Genomic DNA, 20398 nt, shown 5'->3' with positions numbered 1-20398 from the left:
ATTTAGTAAATAGTGAGTGATAGTTTAATGGAAGCATATAGCCTAGTGGTTAGGGTGTTACACTCATGATCTTGTGATCATGGTTTCAGTTCCTGCACTAGGCAGTGTGTTGTGTTCTTGAGCAAAACACTTCATTTCACATTGCTCCATTCTTATTTCTTTTTTATTGCCCACAAGGGGCTAAACATAGAAGGGACAAACAAGGACAGACAAAGGGGTTAAGTCGATTACATCAACCCCAGTGCGTAACTGGTACTTAATTTATCGACCCCAAAAGGATGAAAGGCAAAGTTGACCTCGGCGGAATTTGAACTCAGAACATAACGGCAGACGAAATACCTCTAAGTATTTCGTCCAGCGTGCTAACGTTTCTGCCAGCTCGCCGCCTTTAAATTGCTCCATTCTATTCAGTTGCAAATGATTAGCCCTACAATGGACTGGCAACCTTTCCAGGGGAAATGTTGTGGTCTCAGTCACTTGTATGCCATGGAAACTGAATGACCAGCCCTGTGAGTCCTAGGACTCAAATCAGTAATATCCAGGGGTTTAAGGATGATGGTGGATATTGGAAAATCCCAAATACCTAACAACCCTGAGAAACATCCACTAATGATGCATCCAATTGCATTGCAAGACAATGTATGGGAAAACTAGAATAGATATTTTTGAAATAATACATTTCTAAATCTCTCAGAGAGATTTATGCAGTAGTGATACGATGAAGTAGTTGTATGCTGTCAACTTAATGTGACAGTCCCCTGAAGGGAATAATACTACTGTTGGTTAGACGTAGGAAGCTGCACTGCTTCCTGTCAGCTTTGACACATTTCCTGTGTCCTTATGTTTACAAAGGGGAGACTAGCAGGTCATGCTACTCAAGACTGATGACAAGCAAAGACTCAGAAACATGTTTCTGGATGCAGGCTTAGCTGGGTGGAGATGCTTGTCTCCCCCTTGTAAATATAAGGACACAGGAAATGTGTCAAGGCTGACAGGAAGCAGTGCAGCTTCCTAGGTCTAACCAACAGTAGTATTATTCCCTTCAGGGGACTGTCACATTAAGTTGACAGCATACAACTACTTTATAGAATAGATATATTATTGTGTAATTCCAAGTAAGCTTAGTGGATCAGGTGTTGGATTCATGATCATAAAGATTGTAGTTTCAATTCTTGGACCGGGCGATGCATTGTGTGCTTGAGCAAAACACTTTATTTCACATTGCTCCAGTCCAGTCAGCTGATAAAAGTGAGTATTCTTGTAATGGACTTGCATCCCATCCCGGGGAGAATATATATGCTAGAGAATCTGGAAAATCAATCCAGTGAGTCAATATGACTCAAGAAGAAGCTTTTATTTTTTTATAAGTATACTTAAAGTATGTCAAGTATTTTCGTATTTCAAGTATATGTCAATATATCTCAGACCCCTTTTTTTTTTCAAATTACCACCTTACGAGTGGTTTGATTTATTCCCCCTCTTATCAAGATTTAGTCCTTCCATTCGACACATGGAGTGGAAACTGGATAGATATGCCACTTCAACAATTACTATTGTATTTACTTGTTGATAACAAGTGGAGGTTAACACTTAAGTTATTTCAACTTCCTAAGTTTGTATACATGCATATATGCATATATATATGCATGGGTGTGTGCAAATGTATATGTAGAGGACTTGAGAATTCTTTATCTCACTCATAAAACAATGTTGATTGTTCACAAGTTCTTTATCAATGTTAAATGAAGACTTGTTTTAGAACATCATCTTCTTCTGCCAGTACTGCTATCACTACAACCACCATATGTCCAGATCACGCTCTTAACTACTGCATGTCTCATATGTATATATATATATATGTATATGTGTGTGTGTGTGTGTGTGTGTGTGTGTGTGTGTGAATACATATTCATAGATATATGCACATAAATATATGTTTGTGTGTATGTACGTATGTATGTATATATATCTCAAAGGAAGGCAACTTCATGTTTTACTTGCTATCTGACTAAAGATAGGTTTATCTATTTACTAGCTATCTATCTCTAGCAATCTTTTGCTAAAAATTCTCAGTCTACAGACATACTGATGCTTTATTATATAATGCAGTGATAGTAGTAATGGTGAATTCATTGGGGAAAAGCTAAAACTTCAAGTTAACACTGGTAGTAGTGGTGGTGGTGGTGTTAGTAGTTCTTCTTTAGTTCTTGCCAATCCTTATCAAGCAGATCTTCGTTCAAAGGCATTTCATCCACGACCATCACATCATTTTTTCCCTTATTTGCAGAGTTGGGGTAGAATCCAGGACTACATAATCCAGCGTGTCATTCTTTAAAATGTTGAGGCTTGATTTGAGGGAGATTTGGTTTACTATATTCAGCACTTGGAGTAACCACATAGAGGCTCCCTCATTGGCTGGTTGGTGTAACAGTAGTCTTAGTTGTAGGTGTATAATAGTAACAGAAATAGAAACGTACAACTGGTACTACAGTTGTCTTTTGTGTATTAAGGCATGTTAAGTTGATGTAATGCTATGGCTATTAATAATATTAATAACAGCAACAACAACAATAATAATTATGATGCTTATGTGTTTTTTATGTTGGCATAGGGCCAGAAACTGTTTGGGAGATAAGGATGTTAGTAATTTAATCTATTCCAGTATTTGACTGGTACTTTTCTTTAACAATTCTTCTCCTCAGAAAGTTTTGAAAAGCTAAGTTGACTGACAAAATGGCTTGATGGAAATGGATACATTAACAACCACACTATATTTGTTTATTCTGACTCTGATGTTCCTAGCATTGCACCACCCTATAATTATTTCTAATTTAGACACTTAGGCACAAGACCAGCAATTTTTGAGAAGAGGAAGGTTAGTTGACTGCATTCACCTAGTACATGCCTGGTACTGTATTTTATGGGTGCCCAAAGGAATGAAAGGCAAAGTTAACTTCTATGGGGTTTGAACTCAGAACTTAAAGGGTCAGAATTAATATTGCAAGGAAGGCGTTTTGTCTGATGCTCAAACAATTCCACCAATCAAATGTCCATATAATAATGATTATATTAATCCTTTTTAGCTTTTACTTGCTTCCATCATTGGACTGCAACCATGCTGGGGCACTACCAAGAAGAATTTTAGTCGAACAAACCAATCCCAGGATTTTAAAATATTTTTTTAAAGCTTGGTATTTATTCTGTTGGGTACTTTTGCAAAAACATTAAGTTAGGGGATGTGACCACACCAACACCAGTTGTCAAGCAATGGTGCAGAACAAACACGGACTTAAAGACATACTCTCTCTCTCTCTCTCTCTCTCTCTCTCTCTCTAATACATAACTTAGTTGTTCAGCAAAAGAGATTGATAGAATAAGTACCAGGCTTAAAAAAAGGAAATAAGTCCTGGGGTTGATTCATTCGACTAAAATTCCTCCAGGTGGTGCCCCAGCATGGCCACAATCTAATGACTGAAACAGGTAAAAGATAAATTACTTTCAAAATTAACTGAAACGAAGGTACTGTATTTCCACTGAAATATGGTAACAAATGTATGTTGTTTGTCTCTCTATTACTGCTCTGTTTTTTTTTAGATACAATGAATATCTCTGCATGTAATGGCAACCAAGCAGTTTAGGGTGTGGTTTCGAGATTTTACTGTCATTTCTGCTAAGTCATGCAATTCAAACAACTATATTGGGGCTTCCTATTGTAATGGTAAATGTGTTTTTTTGAAAACTTGAGGTGTTCTCATATGAATTGGTGTTATATATCTGTGTTTGGTGTCATATCATATGCAGTCATTTTCACAGCAAGAAATAGCAGATGATTCTTCATCAAATTACATGGAACCACGTTAAAAGAAGTGGGTGGTGGAAACAGATCTATACAGTAGAGGCCCTAGTAGACATATAAGCAGGATTGTTGTTGCTGAAATATCTTTCATTGTAGGTGTGGTCAGTCAGGGTTGACCTGGGCTAAATAAGACAATAAAAACATACATGCTTTCTGACATATACAGACATATGCATAGATGGCTGTTTGGTGGGTAGGTAGGTAGATATGAAGGAGGCCGTCAGTAGGTAGTAGGTAGGTAGTAAAAATGTAGGCATGCAAATAGGTTGGTTGGCAGGTAAATATATAGACAGATAGGTAAAGCATATGAGTGTATGAATGTGTGTGTGTGATATATTGTATGTATATATGTAGGCAGGTAAGCAAGTAGGTATGTACTATGTAGTAATTATGTAGATCATTAAGTAATTTTTTAATTTTTGTAATTAATAGGCGCAGGAGTGGCTGTGTGGTAAGTAGCTTGCTTACCAACCACATGGTTCCGGGTTCAGTCCCACTGCGTGGCACCTTGGGCAAGTGTCTACTACTATAGCCTCGGGCTGACCAAAGCCTTGTGAGTGGATTTGGTAGACGGAAACTGAAAGAAGCCCATCGTATATATGTATATATATATATATATATATATATATATATATATGTGTGTGTGTGTGTGTGTGTGTGTGTGTGTGTGTTTGTCCCCCCACCAACGCTTGACAACCGATGGTGGTGTGTTTACGTCCCTGTAACTTAGTGGTTCAGCAAAAGAGACCGATAGAATAAGTCCTGGGGTCGGTTTGCTCGACTAAAGGCGGTGCTTCAGCATGGCCACAGTCAAATGACTGAAACAAGTAAAAGAGTAAAAGAGTAATTATTCAGTTTATTTTTATAGTTGATTTCCCAAGAGTAAGGCATATTCACTGACTTTCAGAAGGTTGTACTTTTGCAATCTCTTGGGCAAGACCCTCTACATTATTGATATGGTGTGAAATGGTTTCATAAACTTTGCTCATCAATACAAGACTCCCCCCCCCTCCTGATAATCTTCGTTCTTGAAATAATCCATTCAGTTATTGATAGAAATACTTTAGAGACCACGCCATCACCACTGTGTCATATTACACATAAGATGAGGTGGGGCAAGTCTGCTACAGCAACCCCAGTGCTTAGTTGGTACTTATATGTTATTAATCCCAAAACGATAAAAGACAACATTGACCTCGTCAGCATCTAAACTCAGAAAGTAATGCCAGAAGAAATATCACTAAGCATTTTGTCTGATTTGCTAAGGATTCTGCCAGCACACAACCAAATAATAATAATAATAATCATAATGATTTCAAATTTTGGCACAAGTCCAGCAAGTTCAGCGGAGAGGGCTCATCAATTACATTGACCCCAGTACTTGACTGGTACCTAATCTATTGACCCCAAAAGGAGAAAAGGCAAAATCGACTTTGGCACAATTTGGGCTCAGAATGTAAAGATTGATGAAATGCTGTTAAGTACTTTGTTGATTATTATTATTATAATTAGCTTGTCACCTAATTATAATAATCCTTTCTAATAAAGGCACAAAGCCTGAAATTTGGTGGAGGGTGACAGTCGATTAAATCAACCCCAGTACTCAACTGGTACTTATTTTACCGACATCAAAAGTATTAAAGGCAAAGTCAACCTCAATGGAATTTGAACTCAGAATGTAAAGATGGGTGAAATGCCGCTAAACATTTTTCCCAGTATGCTAACATTTCTGCCAGTTTATAGCCTTAATAAAAATAATAATAATAATAATAATCCTTTCTACTCTAGGCACAAGGCCTGAAATTTTGGAGGAGGGTACTAGTCAATTACATCGACTCCAGTGTTTCACTGGTACTTAATTTGTCAACCCCAAAAGGATGAAAGGCAAAGTCGACCTCGGCAGAATTTGAACTCGGAATGTAGCAACTAAGCATTTTGTCCAGAGTGCTAACGATTCTACCAGTTTGATGAATAAATAATAATAATAATGATAATAATAACAAAGGTTAGGTGAGTTAGAGGTTAAAATAACTGTCTAAGGGATAGAAGTATCCATTACACTACCGGTATATTACCTATGTTTAACCATGGGCATACATATGCAAACATATTATGTTCATAAGTTATAGGTAAAGACAAGGATAAACATGGGTTTATCAAGAATCAAAATATAAAGAAAACTGAAAATGGAGAAGTTCTGATTAAAAACAATTGACTGACATCAAATATTATTTATTAATTCAATACAAATAGATTGCATCCTATCTAACAGCTGTTTCTATTTCCAATGTGTTGCCATTGATATTCAAAATATGTAAAAATATTAATCATATTTGGTAATAAAACCAGTCTGAAACAAGGAGCTTCATCAGTCCCTTTTTCTTTTCTATGCTCTTCTTCTCTATTTATTCTTCACCCTGATAAAGCTCCTTGTTTCACATCGGTTTTAGTACTAAGTATGATTAATATTTTTTACATATTTTGAATATCACTAGCAATACCATATAACATTGGAAACAGAAACAGCTGTTAGATGATATGCTGTCTATTTGCATTGTATAAATAAATAATAATTGATGTAAGTCAATTGTTGTTAATCAGTACTTCTCCATTTTCTGTTTTCTTTATATTTTGATAATAATAACAATAATTCTTTCTAATTTTGACACAAAGCTGGCAATTTTGTGGAGTGGGAGCAAGTCAATACCATCATCCCTAGTACTTGACCGGTATTTAATTTTTTCTTCAGTTATAGATTGAAAAATATGCTAGAGCCCCTCCCTCTCACACTATGCACAAGATGCAGTCAGATTCGCACGGGGAACAATAATGAAAAAACAAAATACAATAAAGAATAAATGTAGACAGACTGTCTCCAGCAGATTGGCAATGCTGGGAGATGTTGCAAAATATTGGTAAAACTGTTTGAGAGGAAATGGGGGGAAAAAATGTAAATTGTGATATTTCTGATTCCAATTTTGCCTAACATCTGCTCCAAAGACTTTTAGATTTTTATCATGAATTTTTGAAATATCCATGACAAATCAATATGGTTTAATTCAGTTATCTTTGGTGATGAATAATTGATCATGGGGAAAAAACTTCCTGAGATGATTATTAACAAGCTCTCTAAGTTACTGAACAGACAATATCAACATAAACTGATGATGATGATGATGAAAGTGATGGCAGTGATGATGATGATGAAGATTTCTGAAATAGAAATCTAAAATAGGTAGGAAGCCACAAATCTTAGGGCAGAATATAGTTGTTTGCATAAGTATGGCTGTGTGGTTAAGAAGCTCACTTTGCAACCATGTGATTTGGGGTTCAGTCCCACTGCACGGCACCTTGGGCAAGTGCCTTCTATTATAGTCCTTGTAAGTGGATATGATAGACGGAAACTGTGCAGAAGCCTGTTGTAATGTGTATATATGTGTGTGTGTGCTTTCAGAGCGAGCTTCTTAACTACATGGTCGTATCTATACTTGTGTGTGTGTGTGTGTGTGTGTGTGTGTATTTTCTTAATTGTTATTTGGTAGACGTTTTCCATGCCTGCAACCCTTTAACATTTAAACAGGCCATATTAGGGTAAAATATTTTACCTGTTTTATGTTCAAACTGGACAGATTCAGCCTCTCACACCTACCCTACAATGTCATTCTCAAAATAAACAATCTCATCATCAAAATCTCAAAACTACAGGATAATACATGGTTTACTCTAAGCAATGTACATAAATAAGCATTCCATTTGACAGAGTAACCTGAATGCTAAAGGGTTAAAACTCAGTAAAATCTTTAGCCAAGAGGAATTATTCAGAACCAAATTGCCTGCTAGGAATGTTAACCAATAGTAGATTGGTATCTTGTCCAAGAGAAGATTTATCTCATTTGTCTAAATGCCATGAGACCACAGTTAAGCACACACATGCACACACACTCTTTCACATGCCTCTTAGTACTTAAGAGATATTTATATTTTCACATCTCATCCACTTAACTTAGGCGCGGATTATCTGGGTGACAGGTGACCACTTATCATCAATCACTCTATACTTACCGGGGTGTTTACACAGAAAATAGATCCACTCCACCCCATCTTTTTAAGAGATTCTGACCCACCCATTTTTATTTTCATTTTAAATTTTGTCTCTTTGTGGATTTTAAATGTCTATCAGAAATTCTTCTCAACATCCTACTGTATTTAATTTAGCATGAAACAATTAGATCAACTACCAACGTTGAAATTGCTTGAGATACTATCAGGACTCTTATTCTGTAAAGTATCAGTTGATAATCAAAATTTGTGTCTATCAATGCTCTTGTTCTCTTTCTCTCGCGTCATCCTGTTAGGCCATCTTTGGTGAGAAACATGTAAAATACATGCAGTCATCAGCAGAGTTGTCAAAAGTGTTGACAAGAGTGTCTCACGTTATTCATTCTGACTGTCTGCATTCTCAATGCAATTCCCATTGAAGTCAACTTTACTTTTCACCCTTTGGGGGATGGATAAAAAGTACTACTGCATTTTCGTATTTTCTGACATTACAAATCAACATAGTATATAGTGTAAACAGTCAAGCATTGTCCATTATCTTTCCAAATCTTCTGCATTCCTCATGGAAGTTTTGGTCCTCCAAAGTCATCTTAATCCTTGTATAGCAGGACTGAGGTGGTGGCATGAGGGGAGGAGAGCAGTGAGGCACCCTGGAACAACATGATGAAGGGCCATTGACAAGGAGGGAAAACAGGAGGAGGGGCTGGGATTGTACCTGAGCAGTGGCAGAGAGCAGGGTTGGTTGGTGAGATCAGGTTGCAGACTTATGTGCCTCATGGCACAGAGGGAGCTGGCTAACTAGCTAACTAAAGTCTCTTGGAGTATAATTGGGCCTACCTTTTTTTTGGGGGGGCTGTAAATTAGAGTCTGATAAATTCGACTTGTATATCATAAAAGATGGTAATCCAAAAGAGTGAATTGGTGGAACCATAAGACTGTCATCAGATAGGATGTCTTGTGGTATTTGTTCTAGTTCACTGTGCTTTGAGTTCAAATCCCATTGAGGTTGACATTGCCTTTCATCTATTCGGGGGTTGATAAAATGAAGTACCAATCCAGAACACTGGATTGTGTGTGTGTGGTAGTCGTGGATTATATATATATATTGGTTTCTTTTGCTAAACTGTTAAGTTACTGGTACAAACAAGGAACACTGGTTGTCAAGCAATGAAGAGTGGGAATGAAACACAGACACAAAGACGCGCGCACGCACACACACACACACACACACACACACACACACACACACACACATATATATTTGGCAGTGTGTGGCTTAGTGATTAGGGTGTTGGACTCATGATTGTAAGATTGTGGTTTTGATTCTTGGACTGGATGATGTGTTTGGGCAAAACACTCCATTTCACATTGCTCCAGCCCACTCTGCTGGCAAAAATGAGTAATTCTGCCATGAACCAGCATCCTCTCAAGTGGGGAATATATATATGTTCCACAGAAACCAGGAAACCCAGTCCCATGAGTCTATATTTTTCAGGAAGGATCTTTATCCTATACACAGCGAGCCTCTATGCAGTTTCTATCTTCCAAGTTCATTCACAAGGCATTGGTTGTCCTCGGGCTATAGTAGAAGACATGCCCAGGGTGCTGTGCAATGGGACTGTACCTGAAACCACATGGTTGCAAAACAAGCTTCTTAAACACAACAGCCATGCCAGCATTTGTTAGTCATGAAAACCTATTTATTTATTTATTTATTTTGTAAGATGAAGAACAAAACCAGCTGGGCCAAGCCCAGGATATTAGCTAATAAGAGATCCTGTCAATAGTTGCCCTAATTTTCAGAAATAGCAGTCAAGTCTCTCCCAAATCACAATCTGTTGTTCTAAATACATTTGTAACTGATATGCAAAAGAGGAGGATGGTCATGATTGAAATTCCTCTAATCATATTGTAAATATGCTCATTCTGGGCTGACCCTGGGTTAAACAACAACTTCAGCCTGTTACTGCTGCATATTGAATCGATCTTGGTGAGGAAATATGAAATGAACCCTCATGAGATCAATTAATTCTGTATGGAATTAATAAACCCTGCATAGATCTTAACTAAGGCAGAAAGACCAAACAGAATATTTCAAAGAAATTAGTGAAATAATTTCCGGTTGCTTCTTCTACGTGTCTAAAAACTGATTGATGAAATTCAGAATTAAGTTGTTAAGATGGTGGTTCCTTTTCTTTCTACTCGTTTAGTGTCTTTAACTAATTGCCGAAATATACATTATTTGTCTTCTCTATAAATATTTCCATGGTCATTGTTCTGATGACCTTTCTGGTTTAGTATCCTCTCTTAGGACTTTTAAACATATCACCTGCTTCCCTTCCCAGGTACATTGTTTCTCTGTTGAGATTCCTTTTAGTCATAAGTCCTTTTATTCTGTGGAGGCGCAATGGCCCAGTGGTTAGGGCAAAGGACTCGCAGTCATAGGATCACGGTTTCGATTCTCAGACCGGGCGTTGTGAGTGTTTATTGAGCGAAAACACCTAAAAGCTCCACGAGGCTCCGGCAGGGGATGGTGGCGAACCCTGCTGTACTCTTTCACCACAACTTTCTCTCACTCTTACTTCCTGTTTTTGTTGTGCCTGTAATTCAAAGGGCCAGCCTTGTCACACTGTGTCACGCTGAATCTCCCCCAAGAACTACATTAAGGGCACACGTGTCTGTGGAGTGCTCAGCCACTTGCACGTTAATTTCACGAGCAGGCTGTTCCGTTGATCGGATCAACTGGAACCCTCGACGTCGTAAGCGACAGAGTGCCAACCTTTTATTCTAATAGCTTCTTTCCTGAAACAACTACTCTCTGGAGCTCATTACTGTCATCTTGTCTTCCTCTATTCTATGATATTCAGTCTTTTAGGCTTTTGAATTTGCAGGCTTCTTCGGTTCCTTATTTGTCGTCCATTAAATTACAGTGGCTTCAAGCCTTGTTTGGAACAAAATTAAATATTAGAAAAGTTGCTGCTGCCTTCATTGTCATGGCATATTAATTCTATCAACTGCATGCAAATAGTTTATTAATCATAATACATATAAATGGTTAATTAGCTACGTTAAATACACCCTAATGACTCATTACATGCATTAAATACACACAAGTGGAATATTAGCCAGTATTAAATGCAAAATTAGTTTTATCTTATATCTTTTACTTGTTTCAGTCACTGAACTGCAGTCACACTAGGGCACCATATTGGAAAATTTATTCTACAAGTCTCTTTTGTGGAACCACTAAGTTACAGGAACAGAAACAAGCCGAAATTGGTTGTCAAGTGATGGTGGGGAACAAACACATACAGACATACATCTCTATACATATACGATAAACTCCCACACAATTTCTGTTTACCAAATTCACTCACATGGCCGATGCCAGTACCCACTGAGTGGCTCTCATGCCAGTGGTATGTAAAAAGTACCAACAAAGCGTGGCCGATGCCAGTACCCCACAACTGACCCCAGTACTGGTGGTACGTAAAAAGCACTATCTGAACGTGATCAATGCCAGGCCCACCTGACTGGCGCTGGTGCTAGTGGCACGTAAAAAGCACCCACTACACTCTCGGAGTGGGTTGTCATTAGGAAGGGCATCCAGCTGTAGAAACTCTGCCAGATCAGATTGGAGCCTGGTGCAGCCACTGGCTCTCCAGACCTTAGTCAAACCATCCAACCCATGCCAGCATGGAAAACGGATGTTAAACGATGATGATGATGATGATGAAGGTATTGGTCAGCTCAGGGCTAAACATGTGTAGCATCTATAAGAAACTTACCCAAGGTGTCACACAGTGGGACTGAACCCAAAACCATGTCGCAAAGTGAGCCTCTTAACCACACATCTAAAAATAAGCAATAAGAAGTGATGGATTGGCTGCATTGTTAGAGGATTGCACAAATTAGTCCTCTGGTATTTGTCTATGGATCTTTATGTTCTGAGTTCAAATCTTGTTGGGATCAACTGTGCTAGAAGAATACTGGGATTTGATATGACTCACTTTAGACAAATGTACATTGTCTGCAGGTGGGGTCCCAACTGGTTGTGCCCTACTAGACATTTGTTACTAAACTACATACAACTATGGAAGCTTATAAGCACTACATCCACTAGGGCATGCAGTATAAATGCATTATGATGATACTGTGTGTCCCCAAACAAAAATAAAATAATTAAATTTAAAAAGAAACAATTTATATCTGTTCATTTTTTAAATAATATTATCAAGCAGCTATGTGTTCGCTATACTGATAGTTTATAGGTATTCATTAAATAAAATGATTATTATAGCAATAATAATCTTTGAGTGGAGGCGCAATGGCCCAGTAGTTAGGACAGCGGACTCGCGGTCATAGGATCGCGGTTTCAATTCCCAGACCAGGCGTTGTGAGTGTTTATTGAGCGAAAACACCTAAAGCTCCACAAGGCTCCGGCAGGGAGTGGTGGAAAACCCTGATGCACTCTTTTACCACAACTTTCTCTCACTCTTACTTCCTGTTTCTGTTGTACCTGTAATTCAAAGGGTCAGACTTGTCACACTGTTTCACATTGAATATCCCCAAGAACTACGTTAAGGGTACACATGTCTGTGGAGTGCTCAGCCACTTGCACGTTAATTTCACGAGCAGGCTGTTCCGTTGATTGGATCAACTGGAACCCTCAACGTCGTAAGCGACGGAGTGCCAACAACAATAATCTTTGAGGTGTGCTGCCCTGATTATGAAGCTTGTGAAATTATGCACAGGCACTCTTATAGGTATACTTGCTGTATCCCTGTTTCAGATTAAGTACACAACATCCCTGTGTATTTTAGAACATGACTAAAAGGATTGGCAGCAGCAACACAGGGCGTCTGGCTTTTAAACATTACCTCAGAAAACCCATTCAATCTATGCCTACTTGGAAATGCAGACATGAAAATGATAATAATGATGAGGATGGTGGCAGTGGTAGTGACGGTGAAGGAGTGGCAGATGTGGTGGTGGTGGTGGTGATGATGACACTTATAAGAGTGTTTATAAAGGCACTTATGGGTGTGTACATATATTTATAGATATAGATAAATATATATATATATATAATGAATAAAATTGGACTGCAACATTTTGCAAATATAAAGTTTTATTTTTCTGTTTCCCCTGTATCAACTTTAAGATTATGGAATTTGGCAAGCTGTGCAAGAAATGTATACTGTGATAATGAGACTGGGAAAAAAATAGTAAATGATTTTGTGTGTGTGTGTGTGTGTGTGTGTGTGTGTGTGTGTGTATGTGTGTGTGTATGTGTGTGTGTGTGTGTGTGTGTGTGTGTGTTTGTAATAGTACCATCAGCTGAGGTCACATGACTTGCTAGTTTGGTTTATGAATCGTGCTGCTATCAAGCCAAATTGGCAAAAGGAAAACGTACCTAAAATGGAAATATTCTGATGTGTAAATAAAGAAATATGGAAATATTCCAGCATCTTAATGAAATTATAGTCATTTAGCTGGAAAACAAAAGAATCTATTTATTTATTTATTTATTTATTATAACAGAAGTCTTCAGGGGATAATGAAAACCAGAGAATTTGCAGACATACAATGAAGACATCTTAGAATTTTATAGAATATGCAGATTTTACTTGGCATGGGAAGAAATTCTTATATCAGATAAAATTCCATATATGCAGGAAACTTTATCCCATGATTCTGTTTACTTATCACTTTTCCTGCTGTAATAGTTTGTCCTTAAAAAGCTGTACAAAATATTCAGCTGTTTTATCTGAGAATTGTCAGGTAGCCTGTTAGTTCCTGTTTAGTAAACCTGATAGCTACCCTGCCCAAACTTTATTTTTATCTGTCTTCTTCAACTGTCTGTTGATGAGGTGGGAAGTAATTAGTTTTCTAATGAGTTCATTTAATCAGAGAACGATTTGCTCAGTAGATTTACAAGATACAGCTACATTTAACCTATATTTGGTTTCAATCAATTCACTGGTTTTTGTCTGGCCAAATAGGTATTTTACAGTATTTTACAGTATTTGGTTACATTTTACAGCATTTTACAGTATTTGGTTACATTTTACAGCATTTTACAGTATTTGGTTACATTCTTTTAACTACTAACTTCAGATCTCATCAAAGTTCACTTTACCCTTCATCTTTCTAGGATTATAAAAACTGACCATGTAGTTGGGTTGATTTAATGAACCTTTATGCGCTCCACCAAATTTGCAGCCTTGCAAAAATTCAGTATTGTCTAAACCCCAAAATTATCCTTGATTGGACAGACTATAAATTTCTTTTAGTTATTTTTAATCAGATGGGAATCAAGGGCTCTCTGAGACTGGTGATGGGACCTGGCCCAAAATGTTAGTTAATTCATCTTTACATGAAGAAAAAGGGCTAATTGTATAAGCAGAAAAGAAAGATAAATCTCCTTCTAGACTGGATGTGACACTGTCAAAGGTGGCATTCTCAGAATGCTTTCAGTGCTTGAGATGTTTGTTCTGCATGAATTGTGCAGACAATGCCTTGTCACTGTTATCATCATAAAATTCAGTGACTGGGCCATTTGGAAAGTTGTAAACCAACCAGTCAGCAATACTATTGTTCCTTCTAATTTGTGATATAAAATTTAGAAACAAAACTAAAAACAAAAATTAGTATAATCAATAGATATTCGTTCATGCCGAATAAAAGATTTTGTTGGTTAATTAATTCACCACGTGATTAAAATATCAAGTATACCTGATTTTGCTAATTACATCTTTTAATGTAAGAGCTTAGAAAATCATTTTGCATGGTGATGATGTCAATGGGAGTAGGGGTGGCAACGGTGGCAGTGGTGACTCATCTGTTGATGGAATGATTATAGGTTTTCCAGCTAGAAACTTTGAAAGCAATGGTAATTTATTGTATGGCACCATCAAAACTTAAATCTTCTCTACCACCTACAAATAATTCAACAGCATAAGAATGGTTGTTGTTATAAGACTAAGGGTACATCTGTACAAGGAACTCTGCAATGCAAAGGACCATCTGGGTTCCTATATTATCATCTGGTCAGAGGCAACACTTACATCATAAAATATTAAATTTAACTATTAATTCAAAAATGTTTTCTTCAAATCGACAAAGAACATTTTGTCATCTTTCTGGGCTGAGAAAATTGTCTCAATTCACTTCATTGTTTTTAAATTGAATTTTTAATGTTGATGACAATGACAAGGGACTGTGTGTGCAACTTGGGTAGAACAAATATTACAAGTGGTGAAAGCACAGATTGATAAGTATTCTTGCTGATGCTTACATGTCATGCTGCTGAAACACATCTCCAAAAAGAAGGTACACACATACATATAAGTGTGTGTGTGTACATATACACACATGGTAAAGATGCATGGCCTCGTGGTTAGGGTGTTGAATTTGCAATCCTAAGATCATAGTTTCATTTTCCAAACAAGTGGTACATTGCATTTTTGAGCTAAAACTTCATTGCGCATCACTCTAGTTCACTCAGCTTTAAATGGATAACACTGCAATGAACTGATGTCACATTTAGGAGAAATGTTGGCCTACCCACCTTCACGGCAGGGTAGCATCATTCAAAAGCTAAAACAAGGTGAGGACAGACATTATGACCAGTGGAGTGTATCATTTGATAGTTGATACCGTGACATATATAAACACACACACACACACATACATACATATACGAATATAGATAAGACAAATGAGAAAGAGAGAGAGAGAGAGAGAGAAAGAAAGAAAGGCAGATACAGAGATATAACAGGCTTCGGTGTCATTTCTGCCTATCATTTATCCACTTGCCAGGCATTGCTGAACATCAAGGCTATAGTAGAAAACACTTGTCCACAATAACTTACAGTCAGATTGAACTGAAAACCACTTGCTTGTATAGATAATTTGCTAACCACACAGCCATACCTGATTGGTGCTATTTCAGTTATATTTTGCTTGTTGATGGTTGTGTATGGGATGTTTGTCAGGTGCTATTTTCGTTTTGGCTTCGAAACTAATTTCCTGACCCTGGTCGCCATTCTCTTTGACACTTTTAAACTCAAGTCAGTCAGTTTACATTACCGTGTAATGGTGGTAGTCATGGTAGTAATGGCAATGGACACTGGTGGTGAAGGTGGTTGTGGCGGTGACAGTGATGAAGGTGGTGATGGTTGTGGCAGCAGTAGTGGAGGAAGAGGAGGATGGTGGTGAGTGGCATTGGTGGTGTTTGCGAAAGTGGTGGCGGTAATGGTGGTTGCGAAGGTGGTGGCAGTTATTGTGATGGCGGTGAAGGTGGTGGCACTAGTAGTAGTGGTAGTGGTGAAGGTATTGATGGGGGGTAACAGTGCTGGAGGTGGTGGTGGTGGCATGGGTAATAGAGAGGAGTCTACAAGTGAACGTTCTAGTTTATAGACTTAACCTTCAGGTAAGACGTAACCTGCTGTCTATGTCTACATCTAGAACTATTTAAAAATATCAGTAATTAATTTTCAGCACAAAGAGCGAACCATTTAACATCAAGCTTGATCCACACACTTCTGTTTTAGAATAAACATTACTGACTTTAACTTTGACAGCTTTTCACTCTGCTAAAAGTTAATGAAAATACTCGGCAATTATATAAGTGCAACCATAATGTTCTATGAAAAACCGCTGAAGTGTTGACTTCTGTGTTATCCTTAGGTAGGTCCTGATCCAGCAAGCTTATGATTAAAAAGGCTGCCAGTCATGACTACCTCATCTGATTTTTGTTTGTTTGTTTTTTTCTTTCAAACATAATGTTTGTAGGCTCACTTTATTTGATGTGGCCATTTCTTTTTTTTTTTTTTTTTTTCGAAGATTGTAATGGGTAAGGGTAAAAACCCCGTTTGGTCTGAATGACCATGGGATTACACCTAGAAAGTTCCCCTTCAAGGTACAAGTCCAGGTAAGGTTGTTTTATGGAAGACCAACAGTCATTCATGCATACCAGCCTCTTCTCTCCATGCCAAGCCATCAATGTTATCCAAAGGAAAGGCAAAGGGGCCGATACAGCTTGGCTCCAGTGACATCGCAACTCATTTCTACAGCTGAGTGAAGTGGAGCAACATGAAATAAAATGTCTTGCTCAAGAACACAACACACAGCCCAGTCTGGGAATCGAACTCACTACCTCATGATTGTGAGTCTGATGCTCTAACCACATAGCTATGTGCCTCCTACCAAAGATGATAAGTGTGTTGTTGTTTAACTCCACATAAGTCTTGACTCGGCTGATCTATGTTCAACATTCAGTTACATTTCAATTATGAGCATCTCAGCCTTTTTTGGGGTTTTTTTGCTTTGTTGCTAACCTATTGTATGTAGGGCCACATCATCTAGTTTTAACACTTTAGCATTTAAACCAGCTAATATCCAGCCCAAATATTTTATATTTCATGTTCAAACTAGCCAGAACTGTCCTCTTACACCTACCAAACAATGTCATTCTAGAAATTAACGATTACATCCTTAAAATCTTAAAGCTGCAAGATAATGCACGATTGATTTAAAAACAATGTGAATAAATACGAATCACATTTGACAGTAATTTGAATGCTGAAGGGTTTAGATGGTAGAGGTGTAAACTGAGGGAAACATGGCTAGTGTTTCCAACGGGTCAAGCAACTAGATAGTCTACCTCATTTGGCTTGATGTGTACTTTCATGTAGTAATTGTGTGTGTGTGTGTGTTTGTGCATGCATGTGCATGCATGTCTCCTTGTCTTGACATCATGAGATTGTTGTAAATGAATATCATTTCCAATATTCTGCAAAATTGGGTCTGGCTCTGGTGAAATATTTCTTTGCTTGGAAATGGGTAAGGTTTGAAAATGGGCATGGCATTCAGCTGTAGAAAATCTACCCCACTAAACTCCATCTGATCCATGCAAACCTGGAAAAGTGGACAAATAAATGGTGATGATGACAAACAGAGTGAGGGAGAGAGAGAGGTTGTATGGTTACAAAGTTTGTTTCACAACCGCATGGAGTTGAGTTCATTTCCACTGCAAGACACCTTGGGCAAATGTTTCCTACTAAAGCCCTGAGATTGTCAATGCCTTGAAAGTTTATTTGGTCAATTGAAATTGTAAGAAGCCTATTGTTGTGTGTGTGCATGCATATGCAATATTAACACACCTAGGCTTTGCTTGTTACTACTAGTAATGTGATGTTTACACACCTTGTTGACATTACAATCAATAGCTCTGTGCTTTCAAATAACCTGTGAAATGAAAAATTCCTTACTTGAAAAACAGGTAAGGATTAGGAACAGGAAGAGTATCTGGCCACAAAATCCTATCTCAAATAAGTCTTCAGCCAACACATGCTAGCATAGAAAAATAGAAGTCATACAAATGAATGAATAAATATATATGTTTGTAGGATGCCAGGAAGTTACCTTTCTGGTTTTTTCCAATGTCATTTGCAATATTTATATTCAGCTCTGTTTTCTAATAAAACAGTTATCAGTTATTTTTAAAATTTTATGTCTGTATGTATATATGTGTGTGAGTGTGTGTACGTATATATATATATATGTGTGTGTGTGTGTGTGTATGTGCATTTGCGTATGTGTGTGTGTATATGTGCATTTGCATATGTATGTGTGTGTATGTGTTATGTATGCCTGTGTGTGTATGTGTTATGTATGCCTGTGTGTGTATATGTATTTATGCCTGTGTGTATATATGTATGTGTATGTATGTATATATGTATATGTATGCCTGTGTGTATATATATATATATGTATTCGTCCAACCCATGCTAGCATGGAAAGCGGACGTTAAACGATGATGATGATGATGTATGTAAGCATGTGTGTATATATGTGTATGCTTGCATGTGTGTATGTATGTGTATATGTATTTATGTATATGCATGTATGTATGTAATGCATTTTGTGCACAGTAGCATCACTGATTATTGATCTCTCGTGAATCACAATCATTGGTTCACTGCATTTTCAGTGGTGAAAGCAACAATTGAAAGTCTGTGCAATTCAAGCGGAATAAATCCCACAAGACAAACTTTTGTTGGACTCTAATTTATTGATTTTTTTTCTCAACAACATGTATATTTACATACATGAATGTACATAGCATGTGAGCATGCATACACCCATGCTCACACACGTACATACGTACATGATTGCTGCAACCTGATTTCAAGCTCTACCGTTGCCTGATTGTCTCTTAATCATGAGCTGTATGGATGTGGCTTTTCAGTTCTACTAGGAACCTACACTGTTTTGTACAGATGTGGCGCTAGGATGGGCACCTCTTGCAGCTGGTGTTCAAAGAGTTATTACATACACTGAATATATATATATGTATATATCTTTTACCTTGTTTCAGTTGTTTGACTGTGGCCATGCTGCAGCCAGTGCCTTGAAGGGTTTAGTCAAGCAAATCGATCCCAGTACTTACGTGTTGAAGTCTGTTACTTATTCTATCGGGTACTTTTGCTGAACTACCAAGTTAGAGAGATGTAAACAGACCAACACCACTTGTCAGGTTGTGATGGAGGACAAACGCATGCACAAAGACACACACACACACATACAAAACAGACTTCTTGGTCAATCCAAGACCATTGTAGAAAACACTTGCCCAAGGTGCCATGCAGTGGTACTGAACCAGGAATTATGTAGTTACAAAGTGATCTTCTTAATCACACATCTAAGCATAAACAATAAAACTTCTTACCACATGTGTGTGTGTGTGTGAGTGAGTGTATATACACTTACACACACTTCCAGTCACTTCAGGCATGTAATCACTCACATACTTTTCCTGGACTCCTTCTTCAGACCTTTCCTTTCTCCTCTTTCTGATGAAGAGCTGTGCTCAAAACATTAAAAAAAACCACTCTTTTTGCCATCTTTACTGAGCATCAAGCTATTGCATTCTATATGTATGTCCTTTTGTTGTTTTGCTATTTTCAGTGTCTGATTTGACACTTTATGTATATATATATATATATATGTGTGTGTGTGTGTGTGTGTGTGTCATGGTGCCATGTAAAAAGTCCACTCTGCCCGGTGGTTGGTGTTAGAAAGGGCATCCAGCTGTAAAAACCCTGCCAAAACAGACACAGAAGTCTGGTGCGGTCTTATACCTGGCCAGCTCCAGCCAAACTGTCCAACCCATGCCAGCATGAAAGGTGGGCATTAAACAATAATTCTCTATATTGAATACTCAATGTTTCATATATTCAATAAGACATTCAATACTTCATTTCATTTTACCATTTATTTTTACATTATGTATTATATATTCCATATTCTATATCCCACATTAATTTTACAAGAATATAAATAAAACATAAAAAACAGACAGAGTTGGAACTCTTTTAAATAAAATAATATATTCCTCTATACACGATCATACAAAACACTTTTTTTTGTATATATTTTTATTCACATATATATATATATATATATATATATATA

The 20398-nt window shown here is 37.5% G+C and overlaps 1 protein-coding gene across 1 annotated transcript in view; it reads left to right on the top strand.

The window, feature by feature from the left end:
- The window catches only part of LOC106879700 (calpain-A), a 159322-nt gene that overhangs the window by 42997 nt on the left and 95927 nt on the right, over window positions 1–20398 (top strand). The gene's annotated exons all lie outside the window — the stretch shown is intronic.

The sequence above is a fragment of the Octopus bimaculoides genome, chromosome 11 (genome assembly GCF_001194135.2).
Source record: "Octopus bimaculoides isolate UCB-OBI-ISO-001 chromosome 11, ASM119413v2, whole genome shotgun sequence".
NCBI lineage: Eukaryota > Metazoa > Mollusca > Cephalopoda > Octopoda > Octopodidae > Octopus > Octopus bimaculoides.
This window is presented reverse-complemented; position numbering and strand designations above follow the sequence as displayed.